The sequence below is a fragment of the Lynx rufus genome, unplaced genomic scaffold (genome assembly GCF_022079265.1).
Source record: "Lynx rufus isolate CCGP_SWC_20201006 ecotype Redwood Valley unplaced genomic scaffold, mLynRuf1.p SCAF_9, whole genome shotgun sequence".
In the NCBI taxonomy this organism is placed as follows: Eukaryota; Metazoa; Chordata; class Mammalia; order Carnivora; family Felidae; genus Lynx; species Lynx rufus.
Window position 1 is genome coordinate 32,518,812 of NW_025814897.1, and position 25,136 is coordinate 32,543,947.

Here is a 25,136-nt window from a genome sequence, read left to right on the forward strand (position 1 = left end):
CACAGCATATAAGAGGTTTATTGGGTTTTTGCTGTTGTTGCTTATTGTTTGTTGTTGTTATTTTTTGTGTGTGGATATAATCATCAGTAGGCAACATCTGATCAAAACACATTTCCTTTAATAGTTGCAGACTAACGTCCCTGAATTCACATAGTACAAACTTCTGAAGACTCAACCAAAGATTTGTGAAAATGTTGGAGAAGAGATAAAGCTCTTTCCTGGGGAAAATGCTGATTTCTCCTGCTGGCAGCATTTCTTCCAGCTTCCCTCCACCTCAAATTGTGATGGGACATGCCACCTGCCCCTCAGTCAAGGCAAGTCTAAAAACCACATTCTCAATCCTCCACATCACAGTGGCAGCCTGGCTGCTTCCATAACTGAGAACAACACCACTTAACTCTCACTAAAATCCAGAACAGTGTCTGTGCTTTAAGACATTCAATAATGTGGTTGGTGTTTCAGAAATGCTAGTAAATTAGACACAGCCTTTTACAGGTAAGATGAGGTCAGAGAATAAATAAGAAAATTTTACAAACTGGAAACATTTCCTTTAAGGCACTTGCATAATTAAAAGGGACTGAGAAAGAAAGTAAAGAGAAATATGTTCTAAATAGGGCAGACACGGAATACATTCACAAGATATTTAACAAGAATATTTAACAAGATATTTCAGCCTTAAAATGCAAGTCAAGCAAAGACTGGAGCAAAAGCAATCCAGATGGAGGAGCCATTGGTTTAAAGGCTCTGAGGCAAAAAAAATAACTTGGTGCATTTAGAGGAAACCCGAAAGAGTTGTGAGTAGTCTGAGAGAACAGCACTTGCGGAAGAAGCCTGAGGGGTGAAGTCCCTACATCTCCAAGACCTGGGCTGACCCTTTGAATTTCTTTTTTTAAAAATATAATTTATTACCAAATTGGTTTCCATACAACACCCAGTGCTCATCTCAACAAGTGTCCTCCTGCATGCCAATCACCTACTTTCCCCTCTCCCCCACCTTCATCAATCCTCAGTTTGTTCTCAGTATTTAAGAGTCTCTTATGGTTTGCCTCCCTCCCTGTAACTTTTCCCCCCTCCCTTCCCCACGGTCTTCCGTTAAGTTTCTCAAATTACACATATGAGTGAAAACATATGGTATCTGTCTTTCTCTACCTGACTTATTTCACTTAGCATAATACCCTCCAGTTCCATCCATGTTGCTGCAAATGGCCACATTTCAGTCTTTCTCATTGCCAAGCAGTATTCTATTGTATATATAAACCACATCTTCTTTATCCACTTGTCAGTTGATAGACATTTAGCCTCTTTCCATAATTTGGCTATTGTTGAAAGTGCTGCTATAAACATTTGGGTACATGTGTCCCTATGCATCAACACTCCTCTATCCCTTGGGTAAATTCCTAGCAGTGCTATTTCTGGGTCATAGAGTAGTTCTATTTTTAATTTATTGAGGAACCTCCACACTGTTTTCCAGAGTGGCTGCACCAGTTTGCATTTCCACCTACAGTGCAAGAGGGTTCCGTTTCATTACATCCTCACCAACATCTATAGTCTCCCGATTTGTTCATTTTAGCCAGTTTGACCAGCATGAGGTGGTATCTCAGTATGGTTTTGATTTGTATTTCCCTGATGAGGAGTGACATTTAGCATCTTTCCGTGTGTCTGATGGCCATCTGGATATCTTCTTTGGAAAAGTGTCTATTCATGTCTTCTGCCCATTTCTTCACTGGATTATTTGTTTTTTGGGTGTGGAGTTTGGTGACTTCTTTATAGAGTTTAGATACTAGCCCTTTATCCAATATGTCATTTTCAAATGTCTTTTTCCATTCCATCAGTTGCCCTTTAGATTTGTTGATTGTTTCCTTTGCAGTGCAGAAACTTTTATCTTAATGAGGTTCCAATAGTTCATTTTTTATTTTAATTCCCTTGTCTTTGGTGATGTGTCAAGTAAGAAATTGCTGCAGTTGAAGCCAAGGAGGTTTTTCCCTGCTTTCCCCTCTAGGGTTTTGATGGTTTCCTGTCTCACATTCAGGTCCTTCATCCATTTTGAGTTTGTTTTTGTGTATGGTGTGAGAGAGTGGTCTAGTTTTATTCTTCTGCATGTTGCTGTCCAGTTCTCCCAGCACCATTTGTTAAAGAGACTGCCTTTTTTCCATTGGTTACTCTTTCCTGCTATGCCAAAGATTAGTTGGCCATACATTTGTGGGTCCAATTCTGGGTTCTCTATTCTATTTCACTGGTCTACGTGTCTGTTTTTGTGCCAATACCATGTTGTCTTGATGATTACAACTTTGTAGTAGAGGCTAGAGTCTGGGTTTGTGATGCCTCCCACTTTGGTTTTCTTCTTCAATATTACTTTGGCTATTTAGGGTCTTTTGTGTTTCCATACAAATTTTAGGATTGTTTGTTCTAGCTTTGAGAATGGTGGCACAATTTTGACTGGGATTGCATTGAATATGTAGATTGCTTTGGATAGTATTGACGTTTTAACAATATTTATCCTTCCAATCCATGAGCATGGAATGTTTTTCCATTTCTTTGTGTCTTCAATTTCTTTCATAAGCTTTCTATAATTTTCAGCATACAGATACTTTACATCTTCGGTTAGGTATATTCCTAGGTATTTTATGGTTGTTGGTGCAATTGTGAATAGGATAAGTTTCGTTGTTTCTCTTTCTGTTGTTTCATTATTGGTGTATAAAAATGAATCCTATTTCTGTATTAATTAAGGCACAGATACTGTTCAGCCCACCAAGATTTGCTATAGTTGAATCTAAGTGATAATACTGGAATGTTTTGCTGTTGGGCAACTACTGGCCAGTATGGCTTAGAAGGAATAATGGAATAAAAAATTTATCAGAACGAGGGGATTATGGATCATTTCTGTAGTTATCAGTTATCTCCTCTTCTTCAAATTCTTTCTTTGTATCCACGTGCCCCCAATTTCCCCATCTATTCTATGATTGATTTCTTTTTGCTACTAGCCCAAATAGGCCATCACTGGGAAATTTTCAATAATCTACAACCATAAATCCCTACTGGCCACATTATTAAAAAATATCTTTCACCAAATCAAAAAAATAATTTTAGTTTATGGTTGAGGTTTGGGTGGAAGAGGAGAGATGAATCATTAAAATGAATCACACTAAGGTGTAAATAACTAAGATTTCACTTTCTACCTCACAATGACATTGACATTTTTGGAGAATAGTCCAATACTCACAGAATAATAATTCTGTGATAGTAGAATTCTAGAAAAAGTAAGTTTGACTTTGTGTATATTAAACTTATCTGGGTTAAGTGAAAGATTAAGATCTACTACCCACCTAAGAACTCACCTAAGTTTTGATCCTATTTTCTTACATCATAATCACCTAACCCAAAATTAGATAAAACATTCCTTTCCAGTAAATATGAACTTAATGGAACTAAATTAACTCTTAAGCTAAATGCTTAGCTTTCCTCTAGGAAATAACCAACTGTATTTGTATAACCAGTGTAGACTGCATTTTGGAAGGGTTTTTAAGTATTAGAAAATGTAGGCCATTGATTCACTGAGGAGCTGAATAATCCTATTTGAATAATTTTATATTCTCTGAGTCTTTTCCCTCATTGGTAAAATGATGAAATTGAACTAGATATATAATGTTGGGGATTACAGGATTTTCTGATCTTGTATTACTTATGAGCTCATGAAATACATGTTTTTTTTTCTTTTTTAGAATACACTAGTTAAGTCACATAGGCTTCTTTTGATACATTAGTCAATACTTATCTTAATCACAGCATCCTTCTTAGTGTCAGCTGAAAATGTAATTTTTCTAAAATGTCCTCTTGTTCTACTAAAGAACACCTGAACTTTATGCCACCAAAGAGAAGGATTTTTTTAAGTATAGCAGTAAAACAATGTAATAAGATCATAAATATTTTCATCAAATACATATTTTCTAATTCTTGTATTTTTATATTTGCTTTATATTTGAAAAGTGAACACCAAAACAGTTTCTTCTGTTTTATGCTACAGAGCACAGTTAAAACACATTCAACAGGAGCTAGATAGAGTTTATGAAGTGTGATGCATGCAGCTAGGCAGTAGCAGGGCACTGAGGATGATTTTAACACAATTTGAAGATTTTTATGGAGTTGGCTGAGTAGTATGTCCCAGGAGTTAAATTGAGTCATGAGTTTGACCAAATTAGATTTCTGATGACAATAAAAAAGAAGGTGGGGAACAATCCTGAAAGGAAGAAGCTTAGCTTATTTCGTAAATCTGTTGCTTGTAACTTTTCCTTTTGGGGGGGGGTGGGAAGAGAGAGACAGGGAGACACAGAATCTGAGTCTCCAGGATCTGAGCTGTCCACACAGAGCTCAACACAGGGCTAAAACTCACAAACCATGTGATCATGACCTGAGCCCAAGTGGGACACTCAACCGACTCAGCCACCCAGTTGCCACATTACACCTTTTCCTTTTAAGAGTTCATCAATACCCTCCATTCCAGACTTTTTAGTCATGAAAGTACTTCACTTTGATTTGGAATACAATTAATTGCATCCATTTTTTAAAACGTTTATTTATTGAGGGAGAGAGGGGGGAGGGGCAGAGAGGGGAGAGAGAGACCGAGAGAGAGAGAGACAGAGAGAGGGAGACAGAGAGAAAGAGAGAGTTTCCCAAGCAGACTCCATGCCATCAGCACAGAACCCAACGTGGGGCTTGATCGCAGAAACCATGAGATCATGAACTGAGCTGAAGTTGGACACTTAACTGACTGAGCCGCCAAGGCACCCATCCTTTTTAAAGCTTTTTTATTTTAATTTCAGTATTGTTAACACACAGTATTATATTAGTTTCAGGTGTATAATATAGTTATTCAACAATTCTATACATTACTGAATGCTCACCATGATAAATGTACTCTTTAATCTCCACTGCCTATTTCACTGATCCCCGCCTCCCACCTCCCCCCTGGTAACCCTCAGTTGGTTGTCTTAGTTAAGAGTTTGTTTCTTGGTTTGTCTTGCTCTCTCTATCTCCTTTTTCCTTTGCTCATTTGTTTTGTTTCTTAAATTCTACATATGAGTGAAGTCATATGGTATTTTCTTTATCTGACTGACTTATTTCATTTAGCATATACTCTCTCGCTCCCTCCATGTTGTAAATTTTAAGATTTCATTTTTTAAATGGCTGAATAATGTTCCAGTGTGTGTGTGTGTGTGTGTGTGTGTGTGTATACCACATCTTCTGTATCCATTCATCTATTAATGGTTATTTGAGCTGCTTCCCTAATTTGGCTATGAGCTATTATAAATAACACAACAATAAACATAAGGGTGCTTGTATCCCTTTGAACTAGCATTTTTGTATCCAGTAGTGTAGCTCATAGGGTAGTTATATTTTTAACTTTTTGAAGAACCTCCATACCGTTGTCCACAGTGGCTGCTCCAGTTTGCATTCCCACCAGACCCAAATAGCCAAAGCAATCTTGGAAAAGAAAAGAAAAGTTGGAGGCATCCCAATTCCAGACTTCAAGTTATACTACAAATCTGCAGTAATCAAAATAGTATGGTACTGGCACAAAAATAGACACATAGATCAATGAAACAGAATATAAAATCACAGAAATAAACCCACAATTATATGATCAGTTAATCTTTGACAGAGTAAGAAAGAATATCCAATGAGAAAAAAGTGTCTTCAACAGTGTTGGGAAAACTGGATAGCTACATGCAAAAGAATGAAGCTGGATCATTTTCTTACACCATATGAAAAATAAACTCAAAATAGTTTAAAGACCTAAATGTGAGACCTGAAAGCATAAAAACCCTAGAAGATGGGGAGCCTTGATGGCTCAGTCAGTTAAGTCTCTGACTCCTGTCAGATTGTATAAATATATTTTCTTACACCAAAGAGTATTCTTATTTTATATTTCTTTTGATTATGTGTCCTAACATTCTTTTAAATTGTACACTTTGCTATTTTATCCTAAAGAAAATTATGTTCCACATTCCAGGAAAATCTCATTATTCTGTCTCTGAATTCTCAGATGCTAATCATCTTTTAAGCATGTGGGACATTAATCATTATGAAGTAACTCCTTAATTTCTTAAAAAAAATTTTTTAATGTTCATTTATTTTTGAGAGAGTGCCAGTGGGGGAGGGCCAAGAGAGAGAGAGACAGAATCCACGATAGGCTCCAGGCTCTGAGCTGCCAGCACAGAGCCTGACATGGGGCTTGAACTCATGAACTGAAAAATCATGACCTGAGCTGAAGTCGGAAGCTTAACCGACTGAGCCACCCAGGTGCCCCATTATTTTATAAAAATCAGGCTGTTAATCTAAGGGAAAAGGCCAAAAATCAAGTTAAAGGTAACCATTCATGTATTTTAATTATGTACCAAATTTTCCTGCATGAAGTTATCATGTGGCTTACTTAATTTTTTTTCTATATAAATAGGAGAATTTTCAAGATCCTTTTAGAAATTCTACACTGAATAAAGAGGTATGCTTATTTAAGCTACTTAACAATTTTTAAGGAAAGAAAACATTTCGTGTTCTTCACCATCTCTTAGTTACACAGACTAAGCTTGTATAGATGTAGTTCTAGGAAGTAGATTTAGACTGGAACAATCCTAGGGATCCACCTCTGAAACATGGTTTGTCTCTCTTCATTTAAATACTCAAGTGAAAATTAACACCGATGCTGTTGTTATCATCACTATGATGATGATGATGATGATGATGATATACCATGTGTTGTACTAAGTGCTTTATAATACCTCATTTAATATTCACAGCAGACTCTTTGTGTAGATACGTAGTATTTTCTATATGCTATAGTTAAGGAAAATGAGGCTCAGAGAGGTTAAGTAACCTGCCAGAGATCACATAGTTAGAAAGGAATAGAGTTAAACTAAGTCAGTGATCCCCCAAAACTTGTGCTTTGCATTATGTCATATGATTTCACTGGTGGGTAGTATTCCATAAATACCTACAGTCACAGCAAATTAAAGCCAGGGACCTAAGAAAAAATGGATTTCATAGTTTCTTCTATGTACTTTTAATGCCCCATTATAGTCCTGGAACTTCTCCCATCTAATTCAAATTAATTTTCCATTCTTAGTAAGTTTAAATGAGATTAAAGCAGACTTTTCAGGTCAATTTTCATTCAGTCCAAGCTCTTAAAATTCAGATAAAATTATGCCTGTTTCTAACAAGTTGAGTATTTGTTCCATGAATACTTGTTTTTTTTTAATTCTTAGTTTCTACATTTTTGCTGCAAAATGGCCCATTCAAATTGGCAAAATAAAAAGGAAATGTATTATCTCACATAATAAACTCAGAAAAAAGTGTGGGCTCCAGGTTGGTTGTTTCCTTCTAATCAATGTCTTCTGGTACACAGGACTCTTTATATATTTTCCTCTTAGCAGCAAAATGGCTGTAGCAGTTCCAGGAGTCATCTACAGAAATAACAGAATCCAGTGAAAGAAGAGAAATCATTTCTCTGTATCAACCTCTGTTAAGAGCAATAAAACTTGTGGAAGGGGGATAGAAATCTCATGATTAGCTGGGGTGTAATGGGTACTGGACAATCAATTACATTTTCTACTTCAACTTGTAGACTGCTTCTACCTGAAATAATTCACACTTAACCATAGTTCTCACATCTATGAATTTATAGCAATGCTTTTAGATGGATATTACTTAGATTCCCAGTTCTACAGATACAGAAACTGAGACCCAGAGAGGGTGTTTGTTCATAGTGAAATTGCTAACAGAATGAATTAGGCCTGAAGTGTAAGCTCTTTCCACTAAAAAAAAAAAAAATGGGCATAGATTAGTAGCTAATTATAGCATTGTTCCTTTTATTTTAAGACATGACTTCTGAGGGCGCCTGGGTGGCTCAGTCGGTTGAGCGTCCGACTTCAGCTCAGGTCATGATCTCGCGGTCCGTGAGTTCGAGCCCCACGTCAGGCTCTGTGCTGACAGCTTGGAGCCTGGAGCCTGCTTCAGATTCTGTGTCTCCCTCTCTCTCTGACCCTCTCCCATTCATGCTCTGTCTCTCTCTGTCTCAAAAATAAATAAACATTAAAAAAAAGTTAAAAAAAAAAAAGACATGACTTCTGAATCCAAATTCTTCAACTGTATGGCTGGAATGAATTGTCAAAGATGCACATAAAAGTGTATATTTTCCTACCCTTTATTGACTAACCAATTTCCAAAGCAGTGATTCTCAACCCTGGGACCTCATTAAAAAAAATATAAATAAATAAATAAATAAACAAACAAATAAGTAAATAAATAAAACAACTAAACGAAAACACGGGGAAATAAAAAAAATACTGTTGCTCATGCCCTATCTCATATAAACTAAATAACAATCTTTGTAAATGGGATGGAGAATTTTTTAAAGCTCCTTCAGCTGATTATTATGTATCCAAGATTTCAATCATACTCCTAAAAATAAAATAGGAGTTTCTGTCTTGAAACAGAAGATTTATCATAACCTAAACCTTCCTTCCCGTATCACCAGTGAGTCTCTGTCTCTCCAACCCTTGAGAGTTTGTACTTTTTTTTTTTTTTTTTAAATTTTTTTTTTCAACGTTTATTTATTTTCGGGACAGAGAGAGACAGAGCATGAACGGGGGAAGGGCAGAGAGAGAGGGAAACACAGAATCAGAAACAGGCTCCAGGCTCTGAGCCATCAACCCAGAGCCCGACGCGGGGCTCGAACTCCCGGACCGCGAGATCGTGACCTGGCTGAAGTCGGACGCTTAACCGACTGCGCCACCCAGGCGCCCCAAGAGAGTTTGTACTTTAATAGTACCAAACTGTTTCTGAATTTGTGAGTGTACCTGAACCTTTATACATATCTATATTTTTGCCTGAAATGCTTGTTCAACCATGACCTATTGATAAATACAGTAACTTGATAAACTCCAATTCAGCTTTTCAATTGTAGCTCAGATATAACATCTTTTGGAACATCTTTCTGGACCCAATTTAATAGATAAAGATGATCCTTATTTGTACTGTGTTTCCCTATCTTCTATTTACATGTCTGAGTGCAATAACAAAACCACATACCAAGTAAAGTGAAATGAGTATCATGTCTCTTCTAAAGGGCCAAGAGCTTTTCAAAAACAGATTCAATTTCATTATCTTGGTATTCTCAGCACTCAGTATGATGTCCAGTACTTAAGAAACAAATATTAGTTGAGTTAATTTCCTTTACTTTTTCTTCAATTTCAAGAAAATGTTTCTTTCTAATTATTATTTTATTTTCAATCTGCATTCCCTATTCAAGGCATTCTTTAAAAAATACAGAGCAGCAGCATATTTTCAAAAAAATTTTTTTTAATCTACCTGTGTATAGCCAAAATGTCTTTCTTACCATTTATCATTCAATATTAGCAACAGAATATTGTGCTAATTTATTCTCTGATAGCTCCACTAAAACAAATGATAAAAGAATCACTCTTTCCCCTGGAAGAAAAATCATACTGTCACCAGAATATCAATTTGATATGCAATGGTTTTTACAATATGTCATTGAAAGTAGTAGTTTGTTATGTGTCTAGTCTGAAAAGTCAAGTGAGTATTGCTACAGATACATTTAAATTCAAAATGTACATGAAAAGATAGGTGGAGTTTCATACTTTTGCAGTCTAGCTTTCACAAGAATATTCTACCAAATAGGAAAAAAAATAATTAGGCATACTAAATTGAGAGTACTTGTAATATTGTGAATTCAGAGGGAAGAAAAGTCATCCAGAATGAAAAATATTAATGACAGGAAATGCAAGCCTATGCAAGATAGAATTAATTATTGATACAAAGGACTAAAGGCTTCTTAGTTTGTCTTGGCACTAGTCTATAACACCAAAAGCACAGGCAACAAAAGCAAAAGAAATAATTAAGATGGCATCAAATTAAAATTCTCCTCAGTAATAAATGGAAAATTTGAAGAGACTGACTACCAGCAATGAAATTGAATCAGTAGTGAAAAATCTCCCAACAAACAAAAGTCCAAGATGAAAGGGCTTCACAGGAGAATTCTACCAAACATTGAAAGATGAGTTAATTCTTATTCCCTTCCTCCTCCTCCTCCTTCACCACCTCCTCCTCCTCCTCCTCCTCCCCTTCTTCTTCTTCTTCTTCGAGAGGAGGTGAGAGGGACAGAAGAGAGAGAGAGAGAGAGAGAGTCCCAAACAGGCTTCAATCTCAGAGTGCAGCCCACTGCAGGGTTTGATCTCACAACCCTGGGATCATGACCTGAGCCAAAATCAAGAGTCAAACACTCAACTCACTGAGCCAACCAGGTGCCCCAATACCTATATTTCTCAAACTATTCCAAAAAATAGAAATGGAAGGACAACTTCCAAGCTCATTCTATGAAGCCAGCATTACCCTGACTCCAAAACTGTACAAAGACTACACCAGAAAAGAGAACTGAAGGTTACCTCTGATAAACATGGATGCAAAAATTCTCAATAAATTACTAGCAAATCAAATTCCAACAGTATATTAAAAGAATCATTCACCACGATCAAGTGGTTTACCCTTGGTTTGCAAGGGTTGTTCAATATTTGCAAATCAATCAATGTGATACACCACATTAATAAAAGAAAGGATAAGAGCCATATGATCCTTTCAATAGATGCAGAAAAAGCATTTGACAAAGTACAACATCCACTCATGATGAAAACCCTCACAAAGTGGGAATAGAAGGAACCACCTCAACATCAGATACAAGAAACCCACAGATAATATCATCCTTAATGAGGAAAAACTGAAAACTTTTCCTCTACCATCAGGAAAAAGACAGGGATGTCCACTCTCACCATTGTTATTTAACACAGTGCTGGTAGTACTAACCTCAGCAATCAGACAACATTAAGAAATAAAACGTATCCAAATCAGCAAGGAAGAAGTCAAACTCACTATTTGCTGGTGGCATGATATTCTATACAGAAAATCCAAAATACTTCAACAAAAAATTGCTAGAAATGACACAATGAATTCAGTAAAGTCAAAGGATACAAAATCAATGTACAGATATTTGTTGCATTTCTATATACCAATAATGAAGCAGCAGAAAGAGAAATGAAAGAATTGATCCCATTTACCACTGCACCAAAACCCACAAAATACCTATGTATAAGCCTGACCAAAGAAGCAAAGGATCTATACTCTGAAAACTATAAGATGCTGATTAATGAAATTGAAGATGAAACAAAGAAATGGGAAAACATTTCATACTCATGGATTGGAAAAACAAATACTAAAATGTCTGCATTTCCCAAAGCAATCTACACATTTAATGCAATCCCAGTATTGTATTTTTTATGGAGCTATAACAAATAATTCTAGAATTTGTGTGGAACTACAAATGACCCCAAATACTCAAAGCAATCTAAAAGTGAAAAAGCAAAGCTGGAGGCATCACAGTTGTGGACTTCAGGTTATATTACAAAACTGTAGTTATCAAGAAAGTCTGGTATTGGCACAGTAATAGACACGTAGGTCATTGGAACAGAAGAGAAAACCCAGAAGTGAACCCACAACTATATGGTCAGTTAATCTTCAACAAAACAGGAAAGAATATTCAATAGAAAAAAGTCTTCAACAAGTTGTTCTGGGAAAAGGGGTAAGCAACGTGCAAAAGAACGAAACTGGACCACTTTCTTACACCATACACAAAAATGAATTCAAAATGGATGATAGACCTAAATGTGAGACAGGAAACTATCAAAATCTTAGAATAGAACACAGGCAGTATCTTCTTTGACATTGGCTGTAGCAACTTCTTACTAGATATGTCTCTTGAGGACAGGGAGACAAAGCAAAAAATAAACTATTGGGGCATCATCAAACAAAAAGCTTTTTCATAGTGAAAGAACAATAAAAAATTAAAAGTCAACCTTTGTAATGGGAGAAGATAGTTGCAAATGACATATCTTAAAAGGATTGGTATCCAAAATATATAAAGAGCTTGTAAAACTCAACATCCAAAAAACAAATAACCCATTTAAGAAATAGGCTGACGACATGAATAGACACTTTTCCAAAGAAGATATATAGATGGCCAACAGACACATGAAAAGATGCTCAGTATTACTCATCATCAGGGAAATGCAAATCAAAACTACAAAGAAATATCACCTCACATCTGTCAAAATAGCTAAAATTCACAACACAGGAAACAATAGGTGTTGTTGAGGATGAGAGGAAAGAGGAACCCTCTTACGCAGTTGGTGGGAAGGAAAACTGGTGCAGCCACTCTGGAAAACAGTATGGAGGTTTCTCTAAAAGTTAAAAATATAACTACCCTCCAATCCATCAATTTCACTACTAGGTATTTACCCAAAAGATATAAAATACGGATTCAAAGAGATAAGTGCACTTCAATGTTTATAGCCACATTATCAACAATAGCCAAATTATGGAAAGATTCCAAGTGCCTATCAACTGATGAATGGATGAAAAATATGTACATATACACAATAGAATATTACTCAGCCATAAAAAAATGAAATCCCACCATTTGCAACCGATGTGGATGGAGGTAGAGAATACAATACTAAGCAAAATAATTGTCAGAGAAAGACAAATACCATATGATTTCACTCATATGTGGAATTTAAGAAACAAAACAAACAAGAAACAGACTCCTAATTTTAGAGAACAAAGTGATGGTTACCAGATGGAAGGTGTGTGGAAGGGAGAAAGGGGTGCACCTGTCATGATGAGCCCAGAGTGATGTATGGAAGTGTTGAATTGCTGTATTGTACACCTGAAACTAATATACAGCTGTATGTTAACTAAATGGAATTAAAATTTTACAAAGTATGCAAATAAGCCTTTTTTTTTTTTTTACAGATTTCATTCATTCTAGAAAGAAGTTGCTATTGTCGACGTCAAAGTAGTTACTGCCTGTGTTCTAGGATTTTTATTGTTTCAGGTCTCATATGTAAGTCTTTATCAATTTTGAATTTATTTTTGTGTATAGTGTAAGAAAGTGATACAGTTTCATTCTTTTGCCTATTGTCCAGTTTTCCAAACCATTTATTGAAGATACTCTTTTTTCATTGTATATTCTTTCCTGCTTTGTCAAAGATTATTTGACCATATAGTTGTAGGCTTAACTTCTGGAATTTTTATTCTGTTCTATTGATCTGTGTATCTATTTTTGTGCTAGTACCAAGTTGTTTTGATTACTAAAGCTTTGGGTTTTTTAATTTTATTCTTTTATTCTGAGAGAGACAGACAGACAGAGAATCCCAAGCAGGCTTCACCCTGTCAGTGCAGAGCTGAGGTGGGGCTTAAACCCACGAACCATGAGATCATGACCTGAGCTAAACCAAAAGCCAGACACTCAACTGACTGAGCCACCCAGGTGCCCCTTTGATTACTAAAAGCTTTGTAATAACAATGTCTGGAATTGTGATACCTCCAGCTTTGCTTTCCTTTTTCCAGATTGCTTCAGCTATCTGGGGTCATTTGTGGTTCCATACAAATTTTAGGATTGTTTATTCTAGCTCTGTGAAAAATGCTAGTGGTACTTTGATCAGGATTGCATTAAATGTGTATGTTGATTGCTTTGGGTAGTATAAACATTTAAACAATATTGGTTCTTCAAATCCATGAACATGGAATGTCTTTCCATTTCTTTGCATTCTCTTTAATTTCATTCATCATGTTTATAGTTTTCAGAACACAGATCTTTCACCTCTTTAGTTGGGTTTATTCCTAGGTATTTTATTAATTGCTTGGGAAATTGTAAATGTGATTGTTTTCTTAATTTCTCTTTCTGCTGCTTTATTATTATTATATAGAAGTGAAACAGATTTCCATACATTGATTTTGTATCCTGCCACTTTACTGAATTTGTTTATCACTTCTAGCAGTTTTTTGGTTGAATCTTTTGAATTTTATATGTAAAGTATCATGTCATCTACAAATAGTGAAATTTTTACTTCTTCTTTACTGATGTGGATGCCTTTTATTTCATTTGTTGTCTGGTTGCTGTGGCTAGGTTCTAGTACTATGTTGAATACAAGTGGTGAGAGTGGACATCATTATCTTGTTCCTGAACTTAGGGGAAAATCTCTCATTTTTTCTACATTAAGAATGATCTTGGCTTTTTTCATAGATGGCCTTTATTATGTTGAAGTATATTCCCTCTAAACCTACTTTTTTGAGTGTTTTATCATGAATGTATATGGTTACTTTTTCAAATGCATTTTCTGCATGGATTGAAAGAATCATATGGTTCTTATACATCCTCTTACTGATGTGATGTACCATGTTAGTTTATTTGCAAATATTGAAAAACCCTTGAAACTCAGGAATAAATCCCACTTGGTCATGGGGAATGATTATTTTTATGTATTGTTGGTTTCATTTTGCTAGTATTTTATTGAGAATTTTTGCATCTATGTTCATGAAGGATATTGACCTGCAGTTCTCTTTTTTAGTGGTGTCTTTATCTGGTATCAGAGTAATGAATGAATGAACAAATTTAGAAGTTTTCCTTCCTTTTCTAATTTTTTGAATAGTTTGGGAAGAAACTGTATTAACTCTTCTTTATATGATTGGTAGAATTAACCTGTGAAGTCATCTTGTCCTGGACTTGTTGTTGTTGTTGTTGTTGTGGGTTTTTGATTATTGACTCAATATCTTTGCTGATTATTGGTCTGTTCATTTTTTAAAATTTTTCCTGTTTCAACTTCAGTAGGTTATATGTTTCTAGGAATTTTTCCATGTCTTCCCATGTGCCAACAAAAAGCTTGTCCCATTTGTTGGCATAGTTTTTCATAATATTATTTTATAATTGTATTTCTGTGGTATTGGTTGTTATTTGTCTTCTCTAATTTGTGATTTTATTTGAGTCCTTTTTTTCCCTTCACAAGTCTGGCTACAAACTTACCACTTTTACTGATTTAGTCAAGGAAACAACAGTTTTCATTTACCTGTTCTATTGTTTTTTTTTTTTAAGTTTCTGTATCATTTATTTCTGCTCTAATCTTTATCATTTCTTTTCTTCTCCTCTTTTTAGATTTTGTTTGTTGTTTTCTTTCTAGCTCTTTTAAGTGCAGGGTTAGATTGTTTATTTGACATTTTTCTTGTTTCTTGAGCTAGACCTGTATTGCTATAAACTTCCCTCTTAGAATGACTTTTCCTACATCCCAATGGTTTTGGACCATTGTGTTTTTATTTTATTTGCTTCTATGTACTTTTCTCTTTTTTGTTTTATTTTCTGATTGACCCATGCATTGTTTAGTAGAATATTCTTTAACTTTCATGTATTTGTGTTCTTTCCAGATTTTGTTCTTGTGGTTGACTTCTAGGTTCATAGTGTTGTGGTCAGAAAGTTGCATGGTAAGACTTTGATATTATTGAATTTGTTGAGGATTGTTTTATGGGCTAATATATGGTCTATATTGGAGAATGTTCTGTGTGGTTTTGAAAAGAATGTGTATTCTGTTTAGGATGGAATATTCTAAATATAACTGTTAAGTCCCTCTGTTCCAGTTAGTCATTCAAAGTCATTGTTTTCTTGTTGATATTGTTTACATAATATGTCCATTGATGTAAGTGGGATGTGAAAGTCCCCTACTATTATTGTATTGCTATCTATTAGTTCCTTATTAACTGCTATTATTAACTGTTATTATGTATTTGGGTTGTCCCATGTTAGGTGCATAAATATTTACCATTGTCATATCTTCCTTTTGGATTGTCCCCTTTATTATTATAGTGTCCTTCTTTGTTTCTTATTATAGTCTGTTTTAAAGTTTACCTTGGCCAATAGCTCCTCAGGCTTTCTTTTGACATCCATTTCAGGATACATGTTTCTCCATCATCTCATTTTAAATCTACACGTGTCTTGATGTCTGAAATGAGTCTTTCACAGGCAGCATATAAATGGGTCTTGGTTTTTTTATCCATTCTGTAACTATATGTAACTTTTAATTAGATTGTGTTGTCTACATACATTCAAAGTAATTATTGAGAGATACATATTTTTGTAATGTTTTTATTTGTTTTGTGGTTTTTCTGAAGATTTTCTCTGATTCTCTTTTGTCTTTCATGGTTTCATGTCTTTTTTTAGTAATATATTTGGATTTCTTTTTAATCCTTGAATATTTATTAGTGGTCTTTTTTTTTTAATTTAACTTTATTTTTTATTTTTTAAAATTTACATCCAAATTAGTATATAGTGAAGCAATGATTTCATTAGATTCCTTAATGCCCCTTACCCATTTAGCCCATCCCCCCTCCCACAAGCCCTCCAGCAACCTTCAGTTTGTTCTCCATATTTAGGAGTCTCTTCTGTTTTGTTCCCCCCCCGCCCGGTTTCATATATTTTTGTTTCCCTTCCTTTATGTTCATCTGTTTTATCTCTTAAAGTCCTCATATGAGTGAAGTCATATGATTTTTGTCTTTCTCTAACTAATTTCGCTTAGAATAATACCCTCCAGTTCCATCCACATAGTTGCAAATGGCAAGATTTCATTCTTTTTTGATTGCTGAGTAATACTCCATTGTATATATATATGCACTTCTTCTTTATCCACTCATCCATTGATGGACATTTGGGCTCTTTCCATACTTTGGCTATTGTTGATAGTGCTGCTATAAACATGGGGGTGTATGTTCCCTTCGAAACAGCACACCTGTATCCTATGGATAAATGCCTAGTAGTGCAATTGTTGGGTAGTAATGGGTAGTTCTATTTTCAGATTTTTGAGAAACATCCATGCTGTTTTCCAGAGTGGCTGCACAAGCTTGCATTCCCACCAACAATGTAAAAGAGATCCTCTATCTCCGCATCCTCAACAACATCTGTTGTTGCCTGAGTTGTTAATGTTAACCATTCTGACAAGTGTAAGGTGGTATCTCATTGTGGATTTGATTTGTATTTCCCTGATTATGAGTGATGTTGAGAATTTTTTCATGTGTCGGTTGGCCATCTGGATGTCTTCTTTGGAGAAGTGTCTATTCATGTCTGTCGCCCATTTCTTCACTGGATTATTATTATTATTTTTTTTTTTGGTGTTGAGTTTGATAATCCTTTGTAGATTTTTGGATACTAACCCTTTATGTGATATGTTATTTGCAAACGTCTTGTCCCATTCTGTCAGTTGCCTTTTAGTTTTGCTGATTGTTTCCTTCACTGTGCAAAAGCTTTTTATTTTGATGAGGTCCCAGTAGTTCATTTTTGCTTTTGTTTCCCTTGCCTCTGGAGACGTGTTGAGTAAGAGATTGCTGCGGGCAAGATCAAAGAAGCTTTTGCCTGCTTTCTCCTCGAGGATTTTGATGGCTTCCTGTCTTACATTGAGGTCTTTCATCCACTTTGAGTTTATTTTTGTGTATGGTGTAAGAAAGTGGTCCAGGTTCATTCTTCTGCATGTCGCTGTCCAGTTTTCCCAGAACCACTTGCTGAAGAGACTGTCTTTATTCCATTGGATATTCTTTCCTGCTTTCTCGAAGATTAGTTGGCCATATGTTTGTGGGTCCATTTCTGGGCTCTCTATTCTATTCCATTGATTTGAGTGTCTGTTCTTCTGCCAGTACCATACTGTCTTGATGATTACAGCTTTGTAGTACAGCTTGAAGTCTGGGGTTGTGATGCCTCCTGCTTTGGTTTTATTTTTTAAGATTGCTTTGGCTATTCGGGGTCTTTAATGGTTCTATACAAATTTTAGGATTATTTGTTCTATCTGTGTGAAGAATGCTGGTGTTACTTTGGTAGGGATCACGTTGAATATGTAGATTGCTTTGGGTAGCATTGACATTTTAACAATATTTGTTCTTCCTATCCAGGAGCATGGAATATTTTCCCCTTTATTGTGTATTTTTTTTTCAATTTCTTTCATAAGGTTTATATAGTTTTCAGTGTATAGATTTTTCACCTCTTTGGCTAGATTTATTCCTAGGTATTTTATAGTTTTTGGTGCAACTGTAAATGGGATCCATTCCTTGATTTCTCTTTCTGTCACATCATTGTTGGTGTATAGGAATGCAAACGATTTCTGTGCATTGATTTTATATCCTGCAACTTTGCTGAATTCATGAATCAGTTCTAGCAGTTTTTTGGTGGAATCTTTTGGGTTTTCCATAGAGACTATCATGCCATCTGTGAAGAGTGAACGTTTGACCTCCTCCTGGCCGATTTGGATGCCTTTTATTTCTTTGTGTTGTTTGATTGCAGTGGCTAAGACTTCCAATACTAAGTTGAATAACAGTGGTGAGAGTGAACATCCCTGTCTTGTTCCTGACCTTTGGGGGAAAGCTCTCAGTTTTTCCCCATTGAGGATGATATTAGCGTTGGGTCATTCATATATGGCTTTTATGATCTCGAGGTATGCTCCTTCTATCCCTACTTTCTTGAGGGTTTTTACCAAGAAAGGATCCTGCATTTTCTCAAATGCTTTCTCTGCATATATTGAGAGGGTCATATGGTTCTTGTCCTTTCTTTTATTGATGTGATGCATCACATTAATTGTTTTGCAGATACTGAACCAGCCCTGCATCCCAGGTATAAATCCCATTTGGTCATGGTGAAAAATATTTTTAATGTATCGTTGGGTCCACTTGGCTAATATCTTGTTGAGGAGGTTTGCATCCATGTTCATCAGGGAAATTGTTCTATAGTTCTCCTTTTTAGTGGGGTCTCTGTCTGGTTCTAGAATCAAGGTAATGCTGGCTTCATAAAAAGAATTTGGAAGTTTTCCTTCCATTTCTATTTTTTGGAACACCTTCAAGAGAATAGGTGTTAACTCTTCCTTAAATGTTTGATAGAATTCCCCTGCAAAGCCATCTGGCCTGGACCCTTGTTTTTGGAGACATTTTTGATTACTAATTCGATTTCCTTACTGGTTATGGGTCTGTTCAAATTTTCTATTTCTTCCTGTTTCAGTTTTGGTAGTGTATATGTTTCTAGGAATTGGTCCGTTTCTTCCAGATTACCCATTTTATTGGCATATAGTTAATCATAATATTCTCTTATTATTGTTTTTCTTTCCGTTGTGTTGGTTGTGATCTCTCCTCTTTCATTCTTGATTTTATTTATCCGGGTCTTTACCTTTCTCTTCTTAATCAAACTGGCTAGTGGTTTATCAATTTTGTTAATTCTTTGAAAGAACCAGCTTTTGGTTTCATTGATCTGTTCTACTGTTTGTTTGTTTGTTTGTTTTTTTTCGGTAGCATTGATTTCTGCTCTAATCATTATTATTTCCTGTCTTCTGCTTGTTATGAGTTTTATTTGCTGTTCTTTTTCCAGCTCCTTAAGGTATAAGGTTAGGTTGTGTATCTGAGATCTTTCTTCCTTCTTTAGGAAGGCCTGGATTGCTATATACTTTCCTCTTATGACTGCCTTTGCTGCATCCCAGAGGTTTTGGGTTGTGGTATTATCATTTTCATTGGCTTCCACATACTTTTTAATTTCCTCTTTAGCTGCTTGGTTAGCCCATTCATTCTTTACTAGGTTGTTCTTCAGTCTCCAAGTATTTGTTACATTTCCAAATTTTTTCTTGTGGTTGATTTCAAGTTTCGTAGCGTTGTGGTCTGAAAATATGCACGGTATGATATCGATCTTTTTGTACTTACTTAGGGCTGATTTGTGTCCCAGTATATGGTCTATTCTGGAGAACGTTCCTTGTGCACTGGAGAAGAATGTATATTCTGCTGCTTTAGGATGAAATGTTCTGAATATATCTGTTAAGTCCATCTGGTCCAGTGTGTCGTTCAAAGCCATTGTTTCCTTGTTGATTTTTTGATTAGATGATCTGTCCATTGTTGTGAGTGGGTTATTGAGGTCTCCTACCATTAAGGTACTACTATTGATGAGTTTCTTTCTGTTTGTGATTAATTTATGTATATATTTGGGTGCTGTCACATTTGGCGCATAAATGTTTACAATTGTTAGGTCTTCTTGGTCTATAGACTCCTTGATTATGATATAATGCCCTTCTGCATCCTTTGATACAGTCTTTATTTTAAAGTCTAGATTGTCTGATATAAGTATGGCTACTCCGGCTTTCTTTTGTTGACCATTAGCATGATAGATGGTTCTCCATCCCCTTACTTTCAATCTGAAGGTGTCTTTAGGTCTAAAGTGGGTCTCTTGTAAACATAATATAGATGGATCTTGTTTTCTTATCCATTCAGTTACTCTATGTCTTTTGGTTGGAGCATTGAGTCCACTGACGTTTAGAGTGAGTACTGAAAGATATGAATTTATTGCCATTATGATGCTTGTAGAGTTGGAGTTTCTGGTGGTGTTCTCTGGTCCTTTCTAATCTTTTGTTGCTTTTGATATTTGTTTATTTATTTATTTGTTTGCTTGTTTGTTTATTATATATTTTCATCTTTTGTCCCCTCAGAAAGTCCCCCTTAACATTTCTTGCAGGGCTGGTTCAGTGGTCACAAACTCCTTTAATTTTTGTCTGGGAAACTTTTTATCTCTCCTTCTATTTTGAATGACAGCCTTTCTGGATAAAGAATTCTTGGCTTTGGAAGATGGTGACGTAGGAGGACACTGGGCTCACCACGTCCTGCTGATCAGATTCCACCCATATCTGCCTAAATAACCCAGAAAACTGCCAGAAGATTAGCGGAACAGACTCTCCAGAGCAAAGCATAGACAAGAGGACCACGGAAAAGGACGGATCTGCCTCCCTCCCAGTGCAACAGGGCCCCTCCCTAGCGGACCACCCAAGGTAAAGTGAGTTGAGCCTGCCCCTCCCGCTGCTATGCAGCTTGCAGATCCACCCCAGCTAATATGCCGGATCCCATAGAAGCAGCACCACAAGCCTATCAGTGTGCAAGTAGCCCAGACCGGGGCCACACCACTCCACAGTGAGTCCTGCCCCTGGGAGAGGGGAAGATAAGGTACACACCAGTCTGACTGTGGCCCCAGCGGTGGGCTGGGGGCAGGCACCAGGTCTGAATGCAGCCCCGCCCACCAACGCAACTTACTCCAGACAGCACAGGGCAAGTCCCCTGCAGTTCCACGCCACTCCAGGGACTATCCAAAATGACGAAATGGAAGAATTCTCCTCAAATGAAACTCCAGGAAATAGCGACAGCTAACGAACCGATCAAAAACAATTTAAGCAATGTAACAGAAAATGAATTAAAATAATAGTCATAAAGTTAATCGCTGGGCTTGAAAAAAGTATAGAGAACAGCAGAGAATCTATTACTACAGAGATCAAGGGACTAAGAAACAGTCAGGAGGAGCTAAAAGATGCTATAAATGAGCTGCAAAATAAAATGGAGGCAACGACAGCTTGCATTGAAGAGGCAGAGGAGAGATTAGGTGAATTAGAAGATAAAATTATGGAAAAAGAGGAAGCTGAGAAAAAGAGAGATTAAAAAAAATCCAGGAGTATGAGGGGAGAATTAGAGAACTAAGTGATGCAATCAAATGGAACAATATCCGTATTATAGGAATTCCAGAAGAGAAAGAGAGAAAGGGGCTGAAGGTGTACTTGAACAAATCATAGCTGAGAACTTCCCTGATCTGGGGAGGGAAAAAGGCATTGAAATCCAAGAGGCACAGAGAACTCCCTTCAGACATAATTTGAATCAATTTTCTGCATCACATGTCATACGGAAACTGGCAAAATACAATGGTAAAGAGAAAATTCCAAAAGCAGCTGGGGATAAACAGGCTCTAACTTACAAAGGGAGACCCATAAGACTAGTGGCATATCTATCTACTGAAACTTGGCAGGCTAAAGAAATGGCAGGAAATCTTCAGTGTGATGAACAGAAAAAATATGCAGCCAAGAATCCTTTACCCAGCAAGTCTGTCATTCAGAATAGAAGGAGAGATAAAGGTCTTCCCAAACAAACAAAAACTGAAGGAATTCATCACCACTAAACCATCCCTACAAGAGATCTTAAGGGGGATCCTTTGAGACAAAGTACCAGAGACATCACTACAAGCATGAAATCTACAGACATCACAATGACTCTAAACCCAAATCTTTCTATAATAACACTGAATATAAATGGACTAAATGCTCCAACCAAAAGACATAGGGTATCAGAATGGATAAAAAAACAAAAAACAAAAAACAAAAAACAAAAAACAAGACCCATCTATTTGCTGTCTACAAGAGACTCATTTTAGACCTGAGGGAAATCAAAAGAAAGCTGGAGCAGCCATACTTATATCAGACAAACTAGACTTTAAAGTAAAGGCTGTACAAGAGATGAAAAAGGGCATTATATAATCATTGCAGGGTCTATACGTCAGGAAGAGATAACAATTATAAATGTCTATGCGCCAAATATGGGAGCCCCCAAATATATAAAACGATTAATCAGAAACATAAGCAACCTTCTTGATAAGAGTGTGGTAATTGCAGGGGACTTTAATACTCCACTTATAGCAATGGACAGATCATCTAGACACAGGATCAATAAAGAAACAAGGGCCCTGAATGATATATTGGATCAGATGGACTTGACAGATATAATTAGAACTCTGCATCCCAAAGCAACAGAATATACTTTCTTCTTGAGTGCACATGCAACATTCTCCAAGATAGATCACATGCTGGGTCACAAAACAGCCCTTCATAAGTATACAAGAATTGAGATCATACCATGCATACTTTCAGACCACAATGGTATGAAGCTTGAAATCAACCACAGGAAAAAGGATGAAAACCTCCAAAAGCATGGAGGTTGAAGAACACCCTACTAAAGAATGAATGGGTCAACCAGGCAATTAGAGAAGAAATTTAAAAATATATATGGAAATAAATGAAAATGAAAATACAACAATCAAAACGCTTTGGGACGCAGTGAAGGCAGTCCTGAAAGGAAAACACATTGCAATCCAGGCCTATCTCAAGAAACAAGAAAAATCCTAAATACAAAATCTAACAGCACACCTAAAGGAAATAGAAGCAGAACAGCAAAGACACCCCAAACCCAGAAGAAGAAGAGAAATAATAAATATCAGAGCAGAAATAAACAATATAGAATCCAAAGGAAAAAAAAAAAAACAGTAGAGCAGATCAATGAAAGCAAGAGTGGGTTTTTTGAAAAAAATAAACAAAATTGATAAACCTCTAGCCAGGCTTCTCACAAAGAAAAGGGAGATGGCCCAAATAGATAAAATCATGAATGAAAATGGAATTATTACAACCAATCCCTCAGAGATACAAACAATTATCAGGGAACACTATGAAAAATTATATGCCAACAAATTGGACAACCTGGAAGAAATGGATAAATTCCTAAATACCCACACACTTCCAAAACTCAAACAGGAAGAAATAGAAACCTCGAACAGACCCATAACCAGCAAAGAAATGGAATCAGTTATCAAACATCTCCCAACAAATAAGAGTCCAGGACCCGATGGCTTCCCAGGGGAGTTCTACCAGACGTTTAAAGCAGAGATAATACCTATCCTTCTCAAGCTATTCCAAAAAATAGAAAGGGAAGAAAAACTTCCAGACTCATTCTATGAAGCCGGTATTACTTTGATTCCTAAACCAGACAGAGACCCAGTAAAAAAAGAGAACTACAGGCCAATATCCCTGATGAATATGGATGCAAAAATTCTCAATAAGATACTAGCAAATCGAATTCAACAGCATATAAAAAGAATTATTCACCATGATCAAGTGGGATTCATTCCTGGGCTGCAGGGCTGGTTCAACATTCGCAAATCAATCAACATGATACATCACATTAATAAAAGAAGAGATAAGAACCATATGATCCTGTCAATCGATGCAGAAGAGGCCTTTGACAAAATTCAGCAACGTTTCTTAATAAAAACCCTCGAGAAAGTAGGGATAGAAGGAACATACTTAAAGATCATAAAAGCCATTTATGAAAAGCCCACAGCTAACATCATCCTCAATGGAGAAAAACTGAGAGCTTTTTCCCTGAGATCAGGAACACGACAGGGATGTCCACTCTCACCGCTGTTGTTTAACATAGTGTTGGAAGTGCTAGCATCAGCAGACACCAAAAGAAAATCAAAGGCATCAAAAATGGCAAAGATGAAGTTAAGCTTTCACTTTTTGCAGATGACATGATATTATACATGGAAAATCCGATAGAGTCCACCAAAAGTCTGCTAGAAATGATACATGAATTCAGCAAAGTTGCAGGATACAAAATCAATGTACAGAAATCAGTTGCATTCTTATACATTAATAATGAAGCAACAGAAAGACAAATAAAGAAACTGATCCCATTCACAGTTGCACCAAGAAGCATAAAATACCTAGGAATAAATCTAACCAAAGATGTAAAAGATCTGTATGCTGAAAACTATAGAAAGCTTATGAAGGAAATTGAAGAAGGTATAAAGAAATGGAAAAACATTCCATGCTCACGGATTGGAAGAATAAATATTGTCAAAATGTCAATACTACCCAAAGCTATCTACACATTCAATGCAATCCCAATCAAAATTGCACCAGCATCCTTCTCAAAGCTAGAACAACTAATCCTAAAATTCATATGGAACCACAAAAGGCCCCGAATAGCCAAAGTAATTTTGAAGAAGAAGGCCAAAGCAGGAGGCATCACAATCCCAGACTTTAGCCTCTACTACAAAGCTGTCATCATCAAGACAACATGGTATTGGCACAAAAACAGACTCATAGACCAATGGCATAGAATAGAAACCCCAGAACTAGACCCAAAAATGTATGGCCAACTCATCTTTGACAAAGCAGAAAAGAACATCCGATGGAAAATGACAGTCTCTTTAACAAATGGTGCTGGGAGAACTGGACAGCAACATGCAGAAGATTGAAACTAGACCACTTTCTCACACCATTCACAAAAATAAACTCAAAATGCATAAAGGATCTGAATGTGAGACAGGAAACCATCAAAACCCTAGAGGAGAAAGCAGGAAAAGACCTCTCTGACCTCAGCCATAGCAATTTCTTACTTGACACATCCCCAAAGGCAAGGGAATTAAAAGCAAAAATGAACTACTGGACCTTATGAAGATAAAAAGCTTCTGCATAACAAAGGAAACAACCAACAAAACTAAAAGGCAACCAACGGAATGGGAAAAGGTATTTGCAAGTGACATATCGGACAAAGGGCTAGTATCCAAAATCTATAAAGAGCTCACCAAA